Source organism: Talpa europaea (genome assembly GCF_964194135.1).
Source record: "Talpa europaea genome assembly, chromosome: 8".
Taxonomy (NCBI): Eukaryota; Metazoa; Chordata; class Mammalia; order Eulipotyphla; family Talpidae; genus Talpa; species Talpa europaea.
Window position 1 is genome coordinate 36,747,126 of NC_140075.1, and position 21,682 is coordinate 36,768,807.

Below are 21,682 nucleotides of genomic sequence, written 5' to 3' on the forward strand. Positions count from 1 at the left end.
ATTGTGCACAGAGAAGTAAGAAGAGAAAGCATATAGTTTTCCAATGAAACACCCAAAGTTCCTCATCCCCTCGTGGGTAAATACCCAGCCAAACAGGGTTGGCCCAAAGCAAGGCTGCTGAGGCCCAAAAGCTCGCCACAAGTCTAAGGCATCTTCTATCTGAGAACCACAGAAAAAGGACAAAAGAGGCCTGGCAACTATGGGTGAAAGGATATTGTCAGCTTCCCGTGTTCCTTACTCATCTTCCTTCCATGTACTCCAAGCCCCTGGTGAAGGTCCAAAGTTGAGATGTTAGCACGCCCTCTTTCACATGTCTCTCTGCTCCATGTGCCTGCCCTCCTGTATCTCTCCAAGGGTTCTCTATTATCTTCACCTGGTCACTCAGCTCTGCCCCTCATTAGGTGGCTGAGGGAACATGGAACCTCCCCTTTTTATTGAGATGCCTCTCTGCAATATGGAAATGCCTCATATTGCTAACATGATCTTGGACACTTTTTTTTGGTTTCAGTTTCCTTATTTCTAAAAATGGACTCATAAACATGGCCCTATCTGCTTTATTTCATTTTTATGAAATTAAATAACAGCAGGATAAAGTCACTCTGTAAAGTAAAATTTCTAAAGAGCCAGAAAGTATTATTATTGTTATTTGGGGGTGGGGAGCACTTCAGATATCACAGTTAGGCAAAGATATTTGGAAAAGCCCATTTGTGGTGGCTACAGATTGTTAGGATCCCCTGAGGAACAGATGTAATCATCCATTAAGCCTAGTTACTATCCACTTTTTGGTGTGAAGAGCTGCCAAATACCTAATGTATGTGTGAGGTGGACAGATTTTGGAAATAAAAATATCCTCTCTTCCTTTAGAGAGGGGGGTTTATAAGGTGGAAAACCACACTTCTTTACATTTTACAGTGACTAAGTGATTATCATTCCTGAAGCTTAAAGATTTAACATGATAGCCAAAGCCCATCTGATTGATACCCAGCCAGAAGCTCTGATACTTGTAGATTCTCTCATCTTTGTCACTTTCTGTTGCATAGAAATGGCAGTCATGTGCCTTTCTCCATCCCTTTACCTGTTAGCAGGGGTGAAAGGATGAATCTTACAGGTAGGACAGTAGAGTAGATCCTTGACCAAGTTGTTCAGAGACCTGCTGGTATTACTAGGGCTGCCCAATCCCCATTCTCAGTAATTTCGACATCTTGCCTTCCTATTTGGAAGTGGAAAGGCCTAGTGGCTAAACTGTCTTTGGCACAGCCTGGCATCGTCAGGCAAAGTGGGTTTGACCGCTGCCTCTGTCAGTCACCTCTTGCAGTTGTTTCACCTGGTTTAATTTATGTATCCCCTCTGAGACTTGCTTGTTGCTCCTGTAAATAAGCATAATAATATGTGTACTGAGCAAGATTTTCCTGAGGATTAGATGAGACACTCTATTTGAAATATCTTGAAAAGAACATAGCTCAAAGAAAATGCTAAACAAAAATATACTTTCCAGTTCTTCTTTTCCTTTGATTTGTAATAATTCATTAACATTTACTCTGCAACTTTGACTTTCTAGACCACTCTTATTTATTAAATAAAGTTAAACTCAGGGATTTACAAATCTTGAACAGTGGTGAAGGTCAAGAATTCCTGTACCTCATGTGCTATAAGAGGGAACACATGAGGTTACTCTGTACATTCTAAGGCAGAGGGATAAAATCATATTAGGAGCTTGAGAAGGTAGAATGTGATTTAAATGTTGCAGAAGCAGAATTTTTATAAGCAACTAGGTATTGACAGAATGAGGAAAGACATACATATAGTCTAGTGGTTTATTTGGTTTAATAAAAGCTATTTGGATAAACTGATTCACACTGAGATAATAGACATTCTCTTGAGCTGTGCTTGCAAGTTGGAAAGAAGGCAACTCAAAGGCAGCATGAACCATTCTCTTGGGGAGACATGCCTTTCACTGACTCTCAGTGCACACAGGCAGTTAGGCAGCCAACCCTGCACAAGGCCATCGCAGCCTTCTGGACACTAATCTTCATGAAAGCAAGGGCTTTGTCTGCTGTTTCCAGGTATATTTGCTGAATGTTGAGCTTTGGATGAGTAAATGATGATCCCTGATACACCTAAAATATTAATGTCTAAGTGGAGTACAATGCAGGAGAAGAGACCTAGTGATTTTTTTTTTTTTTTGTAATAGCAATTCTCCTGGAACACTTCCTGAAGATCCCCCTGAGCACTTTTGCAAATGCTGATTATTTTTTTGAGCATGTAGACAGCTTTTTCTTGCTTGTCGTACAGCTGTGAGTGAGGGAGCATAGTTCTCTGGGGATCTGAACATATGTTCTCTTCCTGAGAAAATCTGGGAGAGAACCCCAAAGGAGATAGTGTACCCCTTTCTCAGCCAAGAAAGGAAAATCCTGCCTGAAAAGCTCCCTCGGTCAATGAGTAAAACTGTGATCTGGGAATAGAACTTTATAAACTTTTCTAAGTCTTCATGTGTTAGAATGAAGAGTGAATAGATGTATGATGAAGGAAATTTTGGGTTCAATCCTTGATTTTTCGCTATAAGTAGAGTGGGAAACAGCATCTAGATTTCATTTTCTGCCCCTTGAATAAACTTAGGTCAATGGGGCAAGCAAGATGCCTTCCCAGTTGATGTTCGCATTTTTTTCCTACAATTGGGAATTGGAAGAACACTTAGTTTTCTGGTTTGGTTTTCTCATTACACAGATGAGAAAAGTAAGATGTAGAGATGTAAAGTCATTTGCTGAAGGCTATAAAACCACTTAGAAGCAGAACTAAGATTAGAACCAGCATCCTCAAACTGCCAAGTCAAAAGTTCTTGACCTTAAAAATCTGATGAAAGCTATGGACCTTCTGGGAGTTGGCGATAGGAAGGTGGCAAAGACATAAACAAATGGAATTTGCATACTGTTTAAGGCGGGTTCTTGGATTTTGGGTTAGAAAAATTTATACTACACTTTATTACTCAACGTAGATGTTGGAATCAGATGTTAAAAAGAAACATGTTTATATGTGAAGAAAAGTGTGCCTTTGGCTTTTTTGTTTAATAATTTCATTTGTGTGGAAATCATTTCAGCATAATTGGAATAAGTTTGGGTTTATATCTGCCTTCAAAATAAATCTTACCTCTTTTGCTGATGGTATTTTCTAATTTTTCAAAAGCTAATTCCTCCCTTAAATATTACATATGTTGTTCCTCTTATATGGGTTTTGACTAAATTCAGTGCTTGACTTATGTGCCCAGATATCACAAGAATGAGCTGGCTAAACACAAAAGGTTTTCTTGTCAACTGGGTCAGAAGGTGGCCTCTACTTATTAGTTCTTGAATTGAATCTTTGGCCTACGTATATTAGAATGTTCTGTTCTTTTTGAAAATATGTAATCCACAATCCCATCTCACATCTGTTGATTCAGAATTTTAGGGAGCAGGAACAAAGAATCTATATTTTTACAACCTCTGCAGGTTACTCCTTATGCATACTCTCAGTTAAGAATTGCCTTCTTCAAAACTTGCCCAAATACTTCAGTCTTTAATAATACTAAAGATGGTTCTGCTTAAATGACTCTTCGACTTTTGAACGGTCGAGGTAATGCAGAACTCAGAAAACACATTTGAAAACATAATTGCATTATGCTAAAGTTTATAAATCTGCCATTTTTTTAAGCTATTTTTTTCTCTGGTGAAATACAAGGAGATGCATGGCCTGGCTTATGTCATGGTAGGCAATGTGCAGGGTATAAAGACTTGTCTGTGGCCCTCATTTTCAAGGATCGTCCTTAGTATATAAATTTATTTTATAGTCAATATTTCATGTAGTCTTGGATTGAAGAATTTCCTCCAGAGTTATGCTAAAAAATAAAGGAATATCAAATGTATTACTGCAGAAATTGCTTCAGCAAATGGTGAATATAAAAGACATGTCTCCCTTAGCATCAAAAAAGCAAACGTACATGCTCATGTACTGGCTAAAAAATATACTGTAAGAATTTCTAAGCCTAATATTTCCTAACTTCAAAATACATTAGATCTGAAAGTAAAAAAAAAAAAAAATCTATGGTAAACAAGTGAATGGATATTTGTTACTTTGCACCAAGTTATTGAATTTCTCAGATCACTTGAAACCTATGCCCCAGCACCACCAACCAGTGAACAGCCAGAGTGTCTGAAAGACCTCAAGTGCCCTGAAGGCCACAGACCTTGGTTATACACAAAAACTATTCATCAAGACCTAAGGCTTTTTTAGTTATCTTTAGGGAACTCCTGGGAATATACATTCAGTTACTTTTCACCCTCCAGTCTTCAGGTTTTCGATTCTCAAGTTTCCTGATGGGTGCATACACTTTGTGCTTCAGTATGACCTCTTCTGGGTTCACATTCCTTTATTCCAGGAGTGTGGTCAGAGCAAGAACATTCTCAAATTACATAGAATGTAGCCCATTTCAGCCTTGATAACTTCACCCCTGGAAAATAGAGATAACTTGGAAGCTTTCCTGGAATAGGAGATTAAGGTGTTCTTGGGGACCTGTCCACACTCTGACACCCATTCAGTCAAAACCCAGGTGCTCCGGACTATGTGATGTTTGGCCCATAAAATGCTCACAGACGTTCAGTCATGATGGTACATGCTGCATCAAGACTGTATCATTGTCTTTTCTTTTCCACAGAGACAATGGTCCCTGTTGCAGTTTATTAAAACGACCCATGCAGTGCACCGTTATTCTTCCTGTTGGTATTCATGAATGACCTGCAGGCAGAGATCAATAATCAGTCTTTTAGTTAGGGCAGGGGGAATAAAAAAAGAAAATCCATTGGTGCACTGCATCCAGCTGTGTTTAAGAGGTCTTATCATTAAAGCAGCAGCAGGCATTCATAAACCAAGCTTACAGGCAGTGCTGGACATGCAGGATTAAAATAATCACCCATCAGGCTCTGTCTCATAAATGTTTTCCTTTGACTCTTGGCAGGATCTCCAACCTGAGCATGTGCCAGTTGACATGGGAACACTGAGGCCAGCAATTTAAGGATTTTCACATTTGCTTGCAGTGGTAAGATTTAAAGATATAAAAATGAAGGATATTATATATTATGAGCTCTGAATTTTTTGTACTCAATATGGAACTGAAGTTGTTTAGGTAAAATAGTTTTTGACCATAGAGACCAGTTCTCTATTAAATTACCTTGCAAAACCACAGTAAATATAAGAGAAATCTATACTCCATAAATATTGAATATAGAATTGTTGGGATCAGTGAAATTAGGGAAACTAATATGTAACATCAAGTTTTTGTTTTTTTTTTTTTAATTTCTGCACAATTGGACCAAGGGGGGAAATGGTTTCCATTTTGAACACTTTGAAACTGTTTTTAATCAGAAGAGATGTGACAATCAGAGCAAATGTTGAAGATCAATGGGGAGAAAGAAGGAGGAAGAGAGTCTGTTTTAGTACCTTGGGGGCAGTGATGTCTTTAACATGGCTCAAGAGATTGCATTTCTGAAAGAATCAAATCTGTAATAAGTTAAGAGATCGCATGAAAATAATGTCTGATGCTGATGGTGTGATATATACTGGATGCTTGCTGTACAGAGGTTCAGCTATAGGATACTTCTTAAAAGGGGAGTTATAATGGTGAAGATATTGGCAGATGGATACCAAATTGCATTATTGGAAGATCATTTTGAAAATAGGTGTGTGTGTGTGTGTGTGTGTGTGTATTTAAGCACACACTTCTAGATCTAAGGCCAAAATATAATATTGAGTAATATTGAGTAAAGTAATCATTAAACATTCCATATTTCATTCAAAGGAATCAGTCTCTGGACATATTTTTGATATGAAGTAGAAAATACACCATGATGTGGTCAACTGGAATCAAACAAGATCATCTGGTCCCCCAGGTAGATTCTTTGGACCCTGAATTGTTGAATTTAATAAGTTGAATTCAGTAATAATGCTCTTATTGTCCATTCCAAGTCAACTTCTCATTGAACCCAATCTGTGTATATTTAGCACATTTAATTCACTAGGTGCTTCTGTTTTAGCGTATTTTCTATGTATGTTCAGTTCCTTATTTTTATGTGACCTTGTAGCAGGTCCCTGGTACATAGAACAAAATTGTGGCATTTTTCCAACCTATTTGTCCATTTTTGTATGCTAGACATGGGCATGTATCTATGAATTTTCAAAGAATGTTTTGGCAACTCAGCATTCATATTTAGTCTTCTAAGATGATTCTTCTCAAATTTCCCTGCTGCTTTATTCAGTTATATTATTGCAGTAACTTTTAGCTTAACAGCTTGTATTCACATAATCTATTTATGGAACAATGGAAGAATGATTGTGAAATAGCCTGGAAGGTGCATTACTTAACCTGATACCTGGAACTGATGATACAACTTCACACTTTCAAACTTATAAAAGTAAATGAAGGTACAGTTATGGTTTCTTTTATATGAGGACTGTATTTCTCTTAAAAATTAAATTACTTTGCACTTGAGTTTGAGGTTTTATTTCATGAGTTAGATGTGCTTTCTAGGAACTGCCATATGTAAGCCATGGTTTCTCATATATTCATGGAATTCATGATAAGCCTCACTTGGATAGTCATTACAGCTCAGATATCAGAAGACCCAGTGTAAACTGAATAAGGCTTTTTAAAATCCCGAGGTCTGAACAACTTGAGGAGGAAAAAAAAGTCAGACAAGTGATTAGCCTTAATAAACCCATAAGCCTCTATGGAAGTGGTCCAACAAATTACTCACTTCTGGATGACAGAAGTCATAGTTTCATATGAGTTCTGTATATCAACGTATGTCTTTTGTTATCAAGAGTGCAAATCAACCAACGAAACCCAATAGGTTATGACAAACTGATTTGTGCCATTTGGGATATAGGTTTTACTGAAACTAGCCTTGGAGTTCTTAATCTCTGTAGAGAACAAGAAGATTCTAAATCCTGCATCGTTTCTACAACAGGAGTATATTCTCTTGACTAGCTAGGTTTGTTCAAGAAAGAATCCATAGGTGCAGAGTGGCAAAGTAGAAAGAGAAATGATTTAGGAATAAGTGGACCTAAATCCTAATCTTAACACGATAACTGTTATAGCTAGAGAAGGTTTTCCTAGACTTTAATCAGTAAAATGAAATTAGTACTCACTGTACTCTGCTGTGAGATTTACCAGATAAAATAATAAATGGGAAATACTTTGAGGAACTTAAAATCACTACACAAAATTTATTATTGCTAATAAATTGATTCCTTATGAATCACACTTGTTTAATTGGAAATATGTTTAAAAAAATCATCTTCATAGATGTCCTTGTATTGATCAAAGACTTACAGTTGCTCTGAGCTCTAATATACTTGCTTTTTCTCATTATATTATGACAATAACAAAAGTTAATTGCTGTAACTGTCTCTGTCTTGTATCTGAACCTATCCCTTGTGTCTACCCTACTGATGCCTAATTTCTGTGACCTAGAATTACTCCAAAAGGAGAGCACAGAAGAGAATAGAAATAATACAGCCCCTGTCAACAAGAAAGGGGTCTCCCTGGTGGCCTACGGGTTAAGTCTCAGTGCTATCACTGCTACAGCCTGAGTTCCATCCCTGGCCAGGGAGCTAACCCACATACGGCACAGCAGACCTTTACTATCTTGCCTGCTGCTCCCCTTAATAGTGTATTTGAGTAAATCTGCCAGTTCTGCTCCCCAGTCTTCTCTGGGGAATACTCTCACCCCCAAACCTCTGTCCTACAGCCCAGATCTTCTATGCAAAAAAAAAAAAGCAGCAAAAAGACAAAATGGGGGTGTGGGGGAAGGGTCTCTTGGGTTGATCTTGGAGGTGAATGTGCCTTTCTCACACCTACCTCCCTTTAATTCTTTCAGATGTGTGCTTTTTACTACATCAGATTTTCTCCATATTGTCATGCCTCTTACCTTCTGCTGCATCCCCAGCATTCTCCTCTCAGAGAGACCTTTACTTTTCTTTAGAATCCAGTCCAGTCTTTGTGCAGGTTTTTTTTTTTTTTTTTTTGCTCATTGACCCACAGCCCTCTGCTTCCATAAATTCTACTTTAAGTGTTTTGATATCTAAGTCAAACACACTTCCATGGCCTAAGTTTACTCTCTGACTGTTTCATTACAAATATTGTAGACAGTCAATATGAACTGAGGGGAAAATGTCTCAGGTCAAAAGACACAATTTACCTGAACACACTGTAGTCTTTGCACTTGCAAAGATCTCTTGGTCAAATGTCCTTTTAAAATAAAGCAGTGATTGTTGGAAAACATCGTTTAGATAACAAATAGGAAATCCCAACAATTACACATGTTACAGAAAGTCTTCCAGATGTTATAGGACAGGGAGAGGGGCAGCCCAAACCCCGCAAACCTGCCTATTCTAAATGGGTTCTGCCACCCGCCGCATCAACACAAAACATATGAGACTTCAATGGGAAGGAACTTTAATAAAACTAGGAAACAATACAGGAGAGGCAAAGAGTCTAGTTTCTAAATGAAGCACCCAAAGTTACCCGTCCCCTCGTGGGTAAAAATCCATCCAAATGGGATTGGCCCAGAGCAAGGCCCCAAGGCCTGCCACAAGTCTAAAGCATCTTCCAGTGGGGACCCACAGCAAAGGGTCAGAAACAAGCAGACAAGCCTGGAAGGAAAAGAGCAAAATCAACATCAAAATAAAAGCTGCCATTGTCACCTCCCGACGGGTCTCACCCACATCTGTGCCACCCAGTCCACGACCAAAAGACAAGCGCAGTTTCTTCACGTGTCTCTAGGCTCCATGCGCCTCCTCCAGGTCTCCTTCTGGCTCCATCCTGCTTCCTTCCTTCCTCAGTCTCTTCTGCAGCTTCTCCTCCTGCTCAGCTCCACCCTTCCTTGGGTGGGGCAGGGAACGTGGAACCTCCCCCTTTCCTGGGGACCACCCTGTTGCACAGAGTTCCAAGTTAAAGTACTAATGTAAAAGCAATCAAGAATTATGAATAATGGATTAAATAATTAAGCATAGTGATCTAAATTTCTATCTAGGGTTCCAGAAAAGAATGTTAATGTAATGGATGTTAAGGTTGAGAAATTGTAAGAGAAATTGACTGACATGAAATAACAACCAAGAGTATCATTCATTTACCTTTTAAAGGAAGGGCATTTCAACACCATCCAAAACTTCACCATTGGAGAGCTACTTACCTGTGTGCACTACCATCTTCATACTTGGTTCCAAGACCCCAACAATATAAGAACATCATTTGTATTTTTTTCTGACTCTTACAACACATTCTTATTCCTACCAATGTATTCTCCTAAGAGAACAAAAGTAACTAATGATTTATTCAGCCTGGGTATATGTTCCCATGTAGGGTCCTAGTTCTCATGAAGGGTCCTAGTTTATTATTAAACTTTTTTGAAATCAGAAAGCGCTGAGACAAATCTGAGAGTGTAGCCAAAGAGAATAAAGATAGAAATAAATTATGGGAAATATTATTGCAAAATAATCCATCCAGATTTCCATGCGTTTTTAACTGACCTTATTAACCTGAAAACTATTATTCTTAATTACTATGGCAGACCATACTACTAACAACTCAATGAAGCAGTTTTCTTGGGATCTGTCTGATCTGGATACTTCCATCATTTCCAGTGTTCCCAACTCAAAATGTAATTTCTCTTTTCAATTATTGACCTCTGCTTCTCCTCAAAGTTAAAGTGAAGGTGAGATATAATCAGCAAAGGGGGCTCCTTAGGACCCTTTCTAATAATGGGATCTTGAAAAGATGGAAATTGACAGAAACTCAAGTAGAGTGTCTAAAATGTGAGCTACTATCATTAGCATTTCACTGAAGTTCCACAAAATGGCAAGTATTTTGTATTCCAGACATCTATTATTACTTAGGAGCAGATCAAAATAACCCATAAATAATAATAGGAGCCAGAGAAATACCCAATCTGCAGTGATTCCATCTATCATTCAGATATTTTTGGTGTAATGAAGCAAAAAGTGAATTTTCTTTAATTTTGAGTTTTGCAGCTGACAAAAAATCGTGAGAGCATAGTGACTTAGGGAAAATTGGGACACATTGAGAGCCTCTGATAAACTGCAATTTTTATATCATTAAAGGATTCTACTGAATAGAGGAGGAAAGAGAAAAATGATTTTTTATAATGTATTTTCTTGTGTCTTAACCATTGGCAAAAAATTCTAATTATAATCTAAAGATACATTATAAAGATACACTGTAAAGGCACAAATATGATCCTGAGAGACACTTTAAGTGCATAAAAATACAATTTCTATTTGTTTGGAAGTGTAGCGGACAAGGAGAATAAGAAACAAATTGCATAAACATGCTATGATGTTATCTTAACAGCAGACAAGAAAATTTGACATTCCATCCCCTGCTTACTTGGTCATGTACACATGATTATTTTAGAATTGTTCAAGGATTTGTTTTAATTCTTGGAGATTTTGTGTTGCTCATAAAGCTATATTGTTATATTGCTATGGCACCACCATAACAACTATTGTATCTTAGGATTCCCCTGAAATCCTGATTTAATAAACAGGACATCTCAGAGTAAAAGCATTTCTAAATATTAATTGCCCTTATGAAAGCTATCTTTCTGTTTTCTCTTTCTCTTGTTATTCACACACAGTCGTTTGTTGATCCATTCACTGAACAAATATTTATTGAGCACCAAGTAGGCTTTGCTAGGGTGTTGTTTGGTATACTGAGGATACTGAAGTAAACCTAGTAGATAAAGTCTCTGCCTTCATGGATTACCTTCTAGTGGAGGAGATGAGCAATGAATAAGATAAAAATCTAAAATGTATAGTGTATAAATATTTTGTACATCCATGTATATTTTTATATAGATGAATACCATGGGGAAAAAAGATGAAATAGACTCATTGTGGAACTCATTACTGCACTCTCACAGTCTTTGGGACTTTTATGCCAACTCTTTCCTACCAAACTACTTGTAAACCCCTTCTTTTCTCCCCATTTTTTTTCCTCCAAGCTATTCCATTCTTGAAGCAGTAAGTGATGAATAGCTATCCACGTGATCCTGCCTTCATTTCCTCCACTTTTCTCTAGAACTGTGTTCTAGCACTCTTTTCTTTCTCTAAAATACTGGTTACTCAAGTTCTGCTCATCTTGCACCCCATGTCTGAGTAAAGGTATGTGCTTTGCAAATCCTGGTGACCTCCTTTGTGCTAACTTTCTGTCTCTGTAGAATTGACTTGAGAACTGCTGTTGAATCATAAATGACTCTTCAGTTTTTCTCTTTCCATCTAAGACACTTGTAAAACCAGCATTATTTTTAGAAGAAAGATAATATACAGATTTTGGAAGAAACTTAGATGGTCACTTTCTCTGGGACTAAAGTGCCTCAGACCCAATATTTCTGAAAAGGAAAAGCTGTTTTCTGTTTGTGGCTTAAGGGTAACCATTTATCTGAAAAAAAAAAAATTATATGCCAATGAGATAGCTACGACTAGAATGAAATCACAATTAGTTACACAGATCGTCATACCATTGAGGTTATCATGAAGCATAAAATTGTGGGGTTTTTTTTTTTCCTGCAATGTAGATGTATTTCAAGGCTTTTAAAAGTGTAATATCTTTGTACTTTTTATGGGAAGCAAATACTATGAGTCAGTGAAAAATTCATGATTTAGATGAATGAACTTTTCTTAATAGTTAAAATTATTCATTATTCATTCTTACATGCACTACTGCTTATTTTTCTATCCCCACTCCAAAATAAGATTTAATCTTGTTATACTCCTTGATCTCCCTTAATATGGTTCCCAACATCCAAAGTTTCTGAGGAAGGGTGATAGAACTTGGGGTGTAGCACCAAAGGCCTGGCATTTGAATTCTGACTTTGCTACTTACCAGCCACACGATGTTGAAGAAATCATACAAGTGTCGCTATCCTCGTTGGTTTAGCAGAGGGGTTGCAATGTTTACTGTTCTAATGTACTTGAACGTGCTCAGTACACTACTTATAAAGAGTTAGTGTTCTTTATATAGTACATATTGTTATGTAAGTATAATATAGGAACATTAATATTGTTTTATCATCTACTCCTTGGTTTTAACCTCAGGTGGTTGATTCATTTTTGTGTTTTATATTTCTCTGGTCTCCTCAACTGTTTACTGCATCTTTTTGCTTATGCATTTTTGCTTCCACTTAAAACTCAACTGGTGAATGTGTACCATATTAGCTTAGCTTTGTGGTTGTGAAAGAGAGGTGTAAGGAGTCTCTTTTTTGGATAAGGAGGAGCTAAAGGAAAGATGCTAATGACATAATTGACGAAACTGGTAGAAGGTAGAAGGAAAAGATGACATGGTGGGAACTAAGGATCAGCTGATAGTATGAGGTGTTTTATAAATCAAATGTTCATGGTATGTAGACATAAAAACTTACCAAATAATGTTGACTCTCTTTTCTAGAATCTGTTGATCCAATTAATAAAATAAGAGGCTATTGTTTTCATCTAATTTTGGACATGTGTTTTTATTTTTTAACATGTCTTCCTTAGCATATAGGCAAAGCACAGAACTAAGCAGACTGTTTAAGAACAAGGCAGACCAAATCTGACCATTGGGCAGCAAGAACTCAGTATCAAAATGTTACAGGAAGTCAGTATTTTGATCATCTCTTTTTTTTAAGAGAATAAAAATCTTAGGCCAGGTGATTTGAAATTAACACTCTCTGTTTGGACCTTTTTGATGGGGGGAGTCTGTATGTTGTTTGAGAGTCTTTAATCTTATATCATTGAATTAAAAAACCAAACCTAATAATCATCATCTGTAAGTGATGAAATAGGCACAATGAAACTCCAAACAGAAGAGATGATTCAAATAGATTAGTTTCTAGGCTCAGTTTCTTGAATGATGCTGTCTTGTCAAAGCAATTGGGTATTCCATGTCGTTAAAATAGCAGGGAGAAACAGAGAATATATTCTGCCTGATGGTTTCTTTTTGGTCATCTTTTCACACTCCACTAGAGGCTTTATTCAACTTTTGTATTCAGACCTTATTGTATTTTTCCGGTGCTATAGGAAACTTCAATGAGGACATGATGAATGTCCATATTAAATTGGGCCCCCTCCCCCCCTTTTAATCAAGTTCATTGAAATTTAATTTTGTAATTTTACTTCAGTAAACCATCTGACTCCAGATGTTGGATGTACTTTTTCTTATTTCTGTTCCCACATAATTGTACCTGTAAAAGATTTATAGCTGCAGGAGACATTTTGAAACCTTTTAGAGCATTTTCAGCATATGTTTCATGGATGACTAGTCACATGAGCAATTAACATCCTAAAATGTTGTTCTGCTCCCCAGAATATTTTTAATAGGATAAGTTACTTTTATTAGCTTGAACTTTAAACAAATAATCATCATCTTAAAGGAAACATTATCATCAAAATAACTCGGTTGAGACGGAAGGCCAACCCGCAAAGGAAATTGGCACAAGTGGGAAGAAAAGACCCTTGGGCTAAAAGAACGTTTAACAATGATGTATAAATGAAAGGTGAGGACTGACATTTTTACTAAAATAAAAACTGTACACAGACTTCCTGTTCCTTACGACTGACTCTGAGTCACTGTAATATTTTAGCTGTATTGCATATATTATAAAATGATGGGTCACACCTTTTATGACTGGGAAACATTTACCTCAGTGATAGGACACTCAAATAAAACAGAACCACCAACAAGTACCAGCTTTGTAGGAGACCAAGATAGAGGCTCTCACAAGTGTGATTGTATAGTTAAGAAACATAAAAAATATTTATGTATTTAAGAAATATAAATTAAGAATATTAAAAAAAAATCCAGGCCTTAAACTTGGAGTTAGTCTGTTGAAAATTGATTTTTACCATTACCTCCTATCAGCCATCCTTAAAACAATAAAAATTGCTCCTAATTAACCTTTCTTGTTACAAGAATTATTTGAATTATTGCTTACAGTTGTTACGAATCTGCCTCCTTGCTTTGATAGTAGAGTACATCTAATAAAATGCTTAATAGCTCACCTGGGACCTTGTCTAATGAAACTCCCAGTCTTCATCAAAGAAACATATGCTACAATTAAACCCTTCGATGACAAACTAGAGAAAAACAGCAACTATAAATCCACAGGATAAAGGAATCAATTTTTTTTTCCTCAAGTGAGAAATTACACTTCATATTTTTGATATGTGTGTCTTGTGTCAAGTGTGTCTTGATGTATATGAAATATTCACCACTGCAGTAAACAAATTAGAGTGGGGATTTCCCTGAAGACCTAAAGGATGCAGCAAGCAAGCGCATCCCATTCTTTCATAGTCTTGCTTCGTCAGGACACATTTGTGTGTGGACTGGGGGTGGGAGATACTTGAAAACAATTGGCAGATGACATTGATATTTCCAAGTGCTTTTCTTGCTTTGAGTACTAAATAAGACTAAAATCATGAAATAACAGTACCAACCAGGGGGACCAGGCAAAAGTTGTTTGTCTATAATTGATAGATAAGGGACTTGCCTTTTATTCATTTCTAATGTAACACAGTAGGTTCATAAACTGTTTCTGTAATTTATAGAATTTTGCAGCTTTACTAAATTTTAAATAGAAAATCAGTAAAGAGATAGAAATACAACATCTGAAGCAGGAATGGCACACAGCGCATGCAGTATTATTAAATTTGTGATGTTAGTCAGTGTACTTGTTTAGAGGTTAGCTAACAAGGAAAGTCCACTGAAAATGTCCATGTCTAGCTAGATGAGTGCAGTAATTCCTGCTGGGAATTAAAGATAATTATCTCTCATAGAAATAGAAAGGGAAAAATTTGGAATATTGAGTATATTATTTAGAATATTGCACACATTCTAAGTAATAGAAAGGGAAATTCATTTTGAAACTAAAAATGTCTTCTTTTCAGTTGTTTTTAGATCATTCATGATAAAATAAGACAAATTTTTTAATAAATACAATTTTTATTTATCATAAGTCTTGGTTAAATTAGATCTATCAGTTTATAATTACTTAGAAAATGTTCAAAGTAAATGTCTGAGACACTATCTCTAGCATCAATTTATTTGTTATTAATTTTGCTTATACATCTATTGTTCATCCACTGCTCATGTACTGAATAATTCTTGAGGCACATGATAGAGGTTGAGAAACCTGAAATGAAAATCAGAGATGGATCCTACTGACGAGGCTCTCATTTCAAAGGAGAGAGAGGAAACTATAAACCATAAAACAAAGAATAAATAAATCTTACAAGAAGCGGTCAAGAAGTGTTAGTTCTGTTTCTTACTTGAACCAATTTCCTAAGTAAAAAAAAATATATTTTAAGCCGACTTCTTATACATAGGCACCAGTTTTAGAAAATATTTGTGTATGGTAGATATAATATCTGCTAATGTTAAAAGTTTTCATACCTTGGAAAACTGGCACAAGCCCTCTCTGACAGAGGTAGATTTAATCGGAATAAGATCTATGAATTCTATCTCTAACCTCCATGTGTGGACCTGGAAGGCTAATGGGCTAATGGATTTCTCTTTTAAAATGAATGCTAATCTGTTGCACTGTGCTTTAATACTTTTACCTCTTAGAATACCACAAGTGTGGTTTGATATCCTTCACCTTCTTCTTGAATGCCACTGGAATTTGTTTCATTGCACTTGAGTAGTAAAGAGGCCTTTTATTCCATTTCCAAGTTTTCTCAGAATCCATGGACACTTCTGGGACTGAGAATGGATTCCTTCTCTTCAATGTATAACCTCAAGTCTCCCTTCTCATTTCCCAACCCAATAAACACCTGTTCTAATTATTTTTAATCATTCTCTGCTGGAGATTTTTGTATGTATATTGGGTATTGGCAGGTGTTCTATAATAATTGGGGAAAAGAACATAGAAGGGAGTCCTTATTTATGCTACTACATACTAATAAATTCTACTTTATCTACTTACCTCATCCCTTAAAAGCCTTTCTGCAATTTTTGATAGGTTCTCAAATTCCGGAAAAATATGCACACTGATTTTTATTACCTACGACCTGAGATAGCTTAGCGAAAGAGTTTGAATTCTTTTTTCTTCTGTTTTATTTTATATTGCTATCTGATGGTTCCTCAGACAGCAGAGGAAGACAGTGGATTCAGTTTTTTTTTTTTTTTTATAAATTTTATTGTTATATTCCCCATACAATTGCAGCCCCCCCATTCTGACCCCAATCCCTCCCCTCCCGCCCCCGCCCCCCTAAAAGTGTCTCTGGTTCATAGTTTTTTGTTGATTTTGATTTTCACTTTCTTATAGTTATTCATTTTCCTGGTCCCTTATTTAAGTTTTCTAGATTCCTGCTATGAGTGAGACCATCCGGTATTTTTCTTTTTCTTTTTGGCTTATTTCAGTTTTGATAATCAGTACTCTGCATGGAAGAAGGTATTTGGATTAATTGGACCAACTCCATTCTGATCCTATCATGTGGGTGCTTGAGGAGGTGGTCTTTATATAAAAAAATGGGGCCTTGGGATTAGTGCTGATAAAAATCTTTCTTCCTAAGCATTTCTAGTTAAAAGGCATGGAAATAAAGAGAGAAATATTTGAAGATAGATTCTGGTCTTTCATTAAAATTCCCTTTAACATAAAAGCACATCCCTGATGTCTACTTTTATAGGGTACAGAAGCTCAAATTCCCTCTTTCCACTTGTTTGTAATATAAAGTATTTTTTTTTCTCTAACCAGAACCCAACACTTACAAGGACTACTTCCAAATTTGTTATGTAATATCCTATGGCCTGCTATGATTCTTATTCTTGTTACCATTCTGGTAATGAACTGAATGCATCACATAGTTTTTCTCTGCCAGATGCAAGTCATAAATCTGAAGAGAATAATTTCTGTTTAAAAGACATCGCAATCATTTTACTGATGGAGTTTAAATGATAGAAATCACATGCTGTTTTATATGAGTTATACTATTGTAAAAACAAATTAATCAGGTACCTAATGCAATTTCAAATGTCCGTAGCATGTAATATACATATTTGCATTTTCTTTTGTGATCCTGTTGAAGATCCATTTTCAGTGATGTCATTGTTTCATTTGATTTAAAGGCATGCCCTTGCAAGTATCCACAATATGAAACTCTTTCACAGGGAGAAAAGAAGCATTGAAAGAGGTCAGTATCACCCGAAGTATGTGTCCCAGGGCATAGATGTCAAGAGTTGCTAGTCAATAGAATGATTCCTTGGTCATATTAAGTTTGTGAAACACTGCACACTCATCTTCTATGTACTGCATGCTCCGTGTTCTGATAAAGCTGTGAAGTGCTGCACACTAGTGTAAAGTCACAACATACAACACACAGTCAGATTAAATGCTCTGACATGTTTAACATTTTGTAACCTAGTGCTTCCAAACTTACTGGGCTCCTTCTCTTTCTGTCACATTTTATATTCTCCCATGGAACTATGATTCTCTAGAAAACACTTTGGAAAATATTGGTCTCAGTCATAGTATCCTTTACATAATGAATTTATAGTAGAAATACACATATGAGAAAGGATGTGGCAGTAGAAGGCCTGAGTTAGATCCTGCTGGCTCTTTGCTAAATATGTGACCTTGGAGATAATCATTTAAGTTTGCTATGAAATGAGAATAATGTATTATCTTCCATTTGTGGGGGCTATAGGGTATGGGTTCTAGAAGATGTAGTGCTCTCATTTATCATATTGTGCTATGAGGCACTCTCATGTGTAGTGTTATCATTTTTAAGAACTGTGTTCCAGAAGTAGTGAAGAAATGATTACTTCTCCTACTGGAGCCCTTTCTGATTTCCTAAGCTTTCTTCCCAAGCTTCTCTGAGGAGGTTTAAAGAACTTGTATATTCTTCCTAGCGAATACAAGAAATGAAATGAGGTATATGGAATGAAGTGTATGAAACAGGATAATCCAATAAATTGCTCAGATAAATTACTTTGAAATCATTAGCTCCCCAGAAGACATCCAAGATACAGGTGTTTTATCAGGTTATATAAAAGACTTACGCTAAAAAGAAATAAGGAAAAATCTGACTCTTATTAACACCTACAAAGAGAGCAGTAATAAATCAACTATTGAGAATTTATTTAGCACATATTATAAACTATATAATATACCCAGTACTGCAAGAGACAGAAGGAATGGTAGAGGCATGCATGTTAATCAAGGATCTTACAATCTTGTTATGGAGCTAATATGAACACATGGAATAGAGATTAATCAATCCTGACTTTTTTTTCAAGTTTCTTTTATTTTTTCTTTTATTTTAATTATTTTAATTTTTTATTTATTTCATCATTGTTCATTTTTAAACAATATTTGCTTTCCCCCACCTCAGGTGTAGTCCCCATAGAGTTTCCTTCCCCAAGGCACCCGTGCACCATCACCTCAGTCCCCTGTGCTCCTCCCTCCCTCCCTCCCTCTGATCCCTCTCCCTCCTCCTCCCCTGCAGGATGTCTCTGGTTTATAATTGTCTGTTTTTGTTTTGCTGTGTTTGTACTGTTATTATTTTTTTACACTGATGTCTTATTTGGTTCCCCTATATCTCTGCTATAGTGAAGCCATCTGATATTTTTCTTTTTCCTCCTGACATTTCCAAAAAAAATCAAAATACTTCTAGTTACAACTGCACATTGCAGTTACAAGAGAAAAAGGAGTACTAAGAACAGAAAGGGAAGTCCTCAGGTACACATTTGGGCTTGAGTTGGCCCTTAAAAATGGGCAAAGTGGCTGTCGTGATTTTTGACTTCCATCATTTAGTAACTATATACATTACTGTGGGTACTCAGACACTTAACTGCTAAGTTATGTAATTGAATGAATGGACAAGAGAATGGGAGGAAAGAAGCCGGGAAGGAGGAAGGGAGAGTGGGGGGAAGAAGAAAGAGGAGGAAAGTGGTGGGGTACAAATGTTCCAGTAAAATAGGGCATTCCCAGCCTTGGCGATTAGAGCAAGTAGTCCTGTAGGGGAGGCCTGACTGCAGGGCCTCTGCCCACTCAGAGGCAGGAAAGTTGGCGATAGCAGGACTCAATCCAGAAAGCACCATAGTCTTCATTAAAAATTGTGAGCCAGGGTCTCCCTGGTGGTGCAAGGCATTAAGCACAACACTGTGAAGCTATCCACGGCCTCTGCAGATAGCTGTCAGGGAGCTACCCACATGGTGCAGCAGACCACTCCCGTCTCTCCTGCTGCTCCCCTCAGCAGTGTATTTCCACCTGTTCTCTTCCACACTCTATCTCTGGTGAATCCTCTCACTCCCTGCACCTCTGGCCTGTACCCCAGCTTTTGTAAGCATAAATAAATAAATCTTTAAAAAAAATAAATAAAAATGAAAATTGTGAGCCAGTTACCTGGCTCTGCCACTCACCACCCATGTGACCTTAGGTAAGTCTCTTAAATTTGCTGAGTCCTTTTATACAATGATGTGATTTTTTTTGGTCAGCGTTTTTATGAGGATTAAATCAAGGTATGGAGATGTCACTAGCTATGAGATAGTGTAGAAGATGAAACTCCAAGAGGTCATGAAATACTCAATCCAGCCAGTCCATACCACCAAAATTGTGGTATGAATTACTGAGGGACTTTATCTGACATAGATTTGCAATATCTGTAGGTGTATTATATTGTTACTCCACTGCATATTTTTTGGTAAGGCAATAGAACACTAACCAAATTGTGCATCCACCAAACACTTGACACCACAGGAAACCACTGCCTGGAAAGGACTATAATGGGGCAGACTAAATCAACTTTTGTCCTATTGTATGGGCCAGGCTACTCTGCTCTGTCCTGTCAAAAGCCATCAGTAACTAAAATGCTTCAAAGGTGTTTTTAAGAGAATTTTTGAAAAGGTCTATATTTGTGTCCCTGGGAATTATAAAGCTCTCCAATTTTTATAACCAAGCCAGTTGCCCCTCCCAATGATCAGAAAATTAGACAACTTGGGGACCTGGTAGCAACTGAATGGACATCCACGGAATGATTCTCTTATTTTTGAAATCTTTAAGTGACACAATACGGCCAAGGCATCTTGTATGTTGACCTGGAGCTCATCTGTCGTATGGGACCCTTACAGCTCTGTCTGAAGTGAGAGGCTCCTATGGTGAGCTAATGTGCTTTCCGAACTGAACCTGATTTAGCAGCCATTCCAGTGAGTACCCTGATATGCCAGGCTTTTGTCAGAGTAATGGAAATTAATAAAAGTGCAGAGTGACAGTTACTTTTTTGATTTTAGCATTAAATTCTTACTCCTTTTCTTCTTAACCTCCTTACTCCATTCTCCAAATATTCTCCTTCCTGATATGGCAAAGCATTTCCCTGCTATAAAGACTAAAAATTGAGAATTCCCTTTTGCTAATTGAAGAACCTGTAGCAAAGCACAAGGGGAATGTTCACACTTGGTATTGGGGCCCATTTTTACTTGTGCAGTTACTGAAAACTCTCATATCAGGGTGTATGTTTGTTTGCTTTGTTGTCTGTGATCATTTCAGAAGTATTTTTCCTTCTCTGCTATCTCATCTGGCTAGGGGCTCGTCTGGGAAAAGCAAGTTAATTGTGCTTTCTCCAGTTTAAAATATGTATGGTTTTTAAAGAGGCAGATGAAAGGGTAGAAAGACTGGGACAGGGACAACCTAATGTGAACTGAGTCTCCCAAGTGGCAGGTCAAATCATTTAATATCTGTGCCTGGAAATGAAAAGGTAGGCAGAGAAGGGAGGAAAATGTGTAAATGCTGTAAAAGAGAGAGCATACATTTCCTGTCAAGGTTATAATTTGTTCCTCCTGCCTCTCTTCCTATCCCAGCCTGCCACAGACCCAAGGTAATATTTCAAAATTCAGGTGAATTTTGATGAGCTATGAAGACTTTCTAAGCCTTTTGTACTTGATTTATGTGTTAGTTTTCTGTAAAAATGCAAAATTATTAAGATAGAAAGGAAAGTACTGAATGCCATCTCTTGGAGGAATACCATTTCAGCAAGGTAATCTCTTGGACAGGGTGATGATGAGGATGGGGCTGGAAAATTGTAGAGGCAAGTAATTTGGTCTGGAAAGCCTGTCAGGCCAGGCAAAGCTTTGCTGGTCAGGAGTCCCAGCCCAAGTCCTCTGATAAAGCTTGTCACACCGGTCAGTCTCCTGGATCACAGTTGGCGGTCATTTCCACAGCTATTATAGTCTCTTTAGGTGGATTACTCTGTTTTGGACTCAAAATATGATTTTTGCTTCTTGTGCTGGCACCAATTTTTTACTTGCTTTCTTGTAGAACAGAAATATGGTGTGCAGGGTTCCTGGCATGAACATCTAGCAATATTAACTTTCTAGTCTGAAGAAGTACACATGGCTTCAAGGTTTGGGCATCTCCACCTCGTCATTCTGAGCCTGTCTTTGGAGGATGGATGATTATTTATGTGTAGGGCATGTTGAATGTGAGTGTTAATCCTTTTTCAAATTTTTTATTTCTGAGGCTTTTCTCAGATGGTAGGGTTTTATTATTATTTAACTGATTATATTAAATTTAATAAAGTAAATAATAAACTAAAAAAATTATTTAGAATGGTTTCCTTTAAATAAACATTTCCATTTTGAGTATAACATCAGTTGAAGCAGCATTGC